Here is a 4,410-nt window from a genome sequence, read left to right on the forward strand (position 1 = left end):
ATCTAATCAACAATACTCATTCACATTTGCAAGAATTGAAAAATACTCCCAATATGTATTTAAACCACCTTATAACACCATGCAAGCCATTGATACAAACTGAATAGAATTTCTGGATGTAAAATCCAAACATCTCCAAACTTTAGGAAGTGAAATCCAAATTCTGAAATTTCAAAGTATAAAATCTAAACACTCTCAAACTTTAAGAGTGTAAGTTACAATTTAGCCTAAATATAACAAAAAGAAAAAAAAAAGAAAAAAAAGAAAAGAAAAAAAAGAGAGACATGAAACTAACATTTCTAGGAAGAAAAACAGCACACTAAAAAAAGAAAGTTAATACAGTATTAAAATGAGAAACCAATGTTCAATATCCCCCAATCCCAAATGTTAACTTTCATTGTAAGCCAATTAAAAACATAGGCTAGTTAATAGTAGTATTAAAACAAAGTCACCCTCCTAACTCTTTTAATATAGTACTAAAATGATCAAAAAGCTTTTTGCTTATCCAAAAATCTCATCACCAATAGATCTTTGATTCTAATCTACTCTCAGATCCACCTAACTCCAACATAAACACAATGATTCCAAGAAGAAGAAGAAGAAGAAGAAAAGAAAAAGAAAAGAAAAAAAAAAAAAAAAAAAAAAAAAAAAAAAAATTCCAAGAAAAAGAAAAAGAAAAAGGAAAAAAAAAAAAAAAAACCCTTTTCTACTCTTCAAAAACTAAGCTCAAAAATCCAAACTTTTCCGCTAAAAAATTCAATATCAAAGAAAAAAAAAATCTATGTAATACACCTAACTCTAACATAGGATACAACTACAATTAAAAAAAATATAAAAATCTAAAGAAAACCCAATAATCACCGAATAAAAACCCGGGATTCAGGGTCATCAAAAGGGTATTTCTTGGTTTTGATTTTTTTTTTCTTTTCTTGGTAAAATCAAGATGAGATAAAACGAAGGTTGAACAAAAGGAAATAAAAAGCGGTTGTTTCTTTAAACGGAAAATTATTGTGTTATGTTTTTCAGGAAAAGGCAACTGTCAGCAATTAATAAATAACAATCCCAACAGCCAAAAGATACAGGATTTAAAGCATGTAAAAACAAAATGTGAATTAGATTATCAAGTAGAACCAAAATAAAATAATAAGATTTAGAGACCTAAAGCTGACTTGACAAGGCAAGCCAACAACTAACATCTAAAATTCAAGAGGAAAAAAAAAAATCCATTAACAAGAAATCATCTAACACATTTTACCTTGAAAGCCTTTTCAAAGTTGTCACCAATGTGATTAAGGGAATATGTGATTACATCCAATCCTTTTCGTAATTTAGGACTTTCCAATTTTCTGAAGTTCTCAGACGATTGGTATGATTGCTGTAATTAATATTTTAAAGGGAAGTATTAGAAAAAAGCAAAAGAAAACAAAACAAAAAGCAAAACAAAAAACCAGAAAGTCGAATTCAGCTGGTAAACATGATATATATGGACATTATGTATCTAGATGCTAGATTAGTACAAGCAATAGTTTCGAGATTCAAAACCAAGGCATCGCTAGGATCATTTTAAATTTGATATTCATGCTTGCCTGATTCAAAAGAAAGATGTTAACTTTGTATTACCTAGCCAACTGCTGAGTTGTTGAAGGGCTGCGATCTCATTCTCTCAAGCATATCATATTGCTGGGACATGTTGCCATCATCAAGGATTGCTTTTGCTTTTCAAGCCAGAACACCCCAAAACCCGAATTTTGATTCACCTTTTGATATTACTAATGTGATATATTCCTGCTTGATCAGACCAAAACAAAGTGAAAAAATCCAGTACATCACCCCCAAACCATGACAAAAATGCGATATTACTAGTACTATACACATAAATTTACCTTGTTTGACAGAGAATCCCCATTCTTCTCACAGATGTATGTAAAAGATGATGGTGTTGTTCTCCTAATCAAGCTTAATAGACCTTTCATTGATTTCTCCCACATTTCTCTGCTTCCAAGATTCCACAAGAATTATTAACATCAAGATGAAATTCAAGGGGAAGAATGCTAATGATATTAAACTGGATATTCAGCTTAATCTAAATTTTTTGAAAAACAGAAAGACAAATATAAGTCACATACCATATTAAATAAAAATCATGTCAAATATAAAAGAAAATTATTTTCCTTTGAATCCAAGTAAAAATGACAGTTTCTTTCTGCTACTAAGCCTACTATAACTATTAATGAGTTTGGCTCCATGAAAAGTCTTATTTTTTGAAGCAAATATGATTTTCTTAGCTTTTGAATCAAGATGATTTAATAAATAAAAAATAAAATAAAATAAAATAAAAACAGAAGGTATTTAGTTAGTTAAGGTGATTAAAATGCAGTCTTATTGATATAGATGAAATGGCAAAGACTTCTCACCTATAAAGCTTCACAGCAGGAGTCTTATTCCCCTGTATCCAAAATTTGAGCAAGTATTCATAAAAGCTGCAATCAATTTTTTTACGTTAACCACAACATAACAGAGGTAACAAATATAAGATAATTGTTTAGGGACCTAGACATAAGTAAAAATAAAATCTGAAACTCACAAAAGGTAGTATAAATCACATCAAAATTTCAATATGATGAATACCTGTCACCCATAGCACCAAAGGTTATGGTAGAGTATTGTGATGTTCCTCTTTGTGGACTAATATAGATAGGAAGCAAGCCATCATCAGGAAAAGTTTTATTAATTTGTGCTATAACATTCTCCACCTGAAAATATGCAAGCCATTCAATTCACTGTCAGCATATCAATGCCTAGAAAAGTTCCTTCATCATAACCATATTGGAACTTGGAAGTGTGCAAACCCTAGAATAGCTCCTTAACTGAATATGCTTTGCATACAAGTCAGGCTCTTTGTGCCTACAAAGGAACTTAATGATTGAAAATTTTCACAAGACTTTGACCTTTAATACAAATAGAAACTCATAAAACAATATCTTTGGTTTTGTAAGACTTCGACCAATGCAAACCCCACCCTTTACTCCTGGGGCCCAAAGTCCAATAAAACAGCAAACACTACATACATGCACATGTCACCAATCCGACATCCCCCCCTCCCCCCCCAAACAAAAAAAAAATGAAAATCATGTGCATATAAACATGATCAACTACCTTCTGCTGATACTTTGGGTCTCCTGTCCTTTGAGATAGAGCAATAAACTCCAATTGCTCTGTGCCAGAATCTGCAAGGATACTTTCCTCCTAGGAACAAGAAATTGGATTTTCACAGAGACAAATCATCAAACAATTTGAATGCAATTGCAAGCCTTAATATATTCCTAACACAAACACACTATATACCTTTGTTATGGATGCAACTACGCTTAAGCCAGCCAATTCCTAAACATCATAAACAAACAAAATTAAATTGAAAAAATGTGAAAATGACAAAAAGGAAAAGAAGAATTGGGTTATGAATGAGTGAGTGATTGGGCTTAACCATAAGCTAATCGACGCTAAACACTAGATTGTCAATCAATCAGAAAATATTAATACTAAATCCAAAATCAAATATGGAAAGAGAGGAATCAAATCTACTGGGGACTTTGACCAAAAAAAAAAAATCATCATCCAAATAAGCTTAATTAACAAAGAAAATAAATAGAATAAAAAATGATTAAATTACAAAAGTTCCAAAAATTCTACCCATATACAAAATATATCACATAATTAACTTCATGATTCAAAATCACAAGATTAACTTCAAAACTATTTTATAAAAAACACACACACACACACAAACAGAAAGTTCATAATTTTTGAAAAAAATTAAAGGGTACCCAAGTGAGTATTTTTTAGCATACAAACCATTACAGCCACACAGAAGAACAACGGATAAACATAACAAATCTAACTTTGTGACAACTCCAAACTTTTACTTAAGATTTTATTTACACCACCTAGATTTTTTTTTAATAAAATTTTAAAAAAGAAGATGATTAAATTAATCAAGCAAAAGAACAAAAACAATAAATAAGACCACAATAACAATTCCCACTGAAAGCTGCGCTAGATATAATTCAGACCAATCCAAAAAAACGAAAAAAAAACTCAAAAATTGAAAAGTCCTTAACAGCAATTACCGAAAATTGGCATAGGAGTAGGAACCTCCTTTGGAATTGGTGAACTCAACGAAGGGAGAGAGTGCCGTGAAGGTGAAGAGTCGCAGGGAAGGCGAAGGGTCGTCGATTCAAAGGAAGGCGAACTGTCGCCGGTTTGAAGGAAGGCGAAGGGTCGCCGGTTCGAAGGAAGGCGAAGGGTTGCTAGTTCGAAGGAAGCAAATGGTCACTAGGAAGGTGAAGGGTCGCCGATTCAAATGAAGGTGAACGGTTGCCGGGAAGGCGAAGGGTCACTGGTTCGAAGGAA

General features: G+C 32.0%; 1 long non-coding RNA gene across 1 annotated transcript; it reads right to left on the reverse strand.

The window, feature by feature from the left end:
- Positions 1–1,868: 1,868 nt before the first annotated feature.
- Positions 1,869–3,247, reverse strand: LOC136070548 (uncharacterized). Its single transcript, XR_010631766.1, has 4 exons — positions 3,157–3,247; positions 2,629–2,753; positions 2,415–2,480; positions 1,869–1,992 (listed from the first exon to the last, which is right to left on the reverse strand). It is a non-coding gene; the product is annotated as an uncharacterized LOC136070548 (long non-coding RNA).
- Positions 3,248–4,410: the final 1,163 nt, after the last annotated feature.

Source organism: Quercus suber, unplaced genomic scaffold (genome assembly GCF_002906115.3).
Source record: "Quercus suber isolate HL8 unplaced genomic scaffold, Cork oak 2.0 scaffold_242, whole genome shotgun sequence".
NCBI classification, from domain to species: domain Eukaryota; kingdom Viridiplantae; phylum Streptophyta; class Magnoliopsida; order Fagales; family Fagaceae; genus Quercus; species Quercus suber.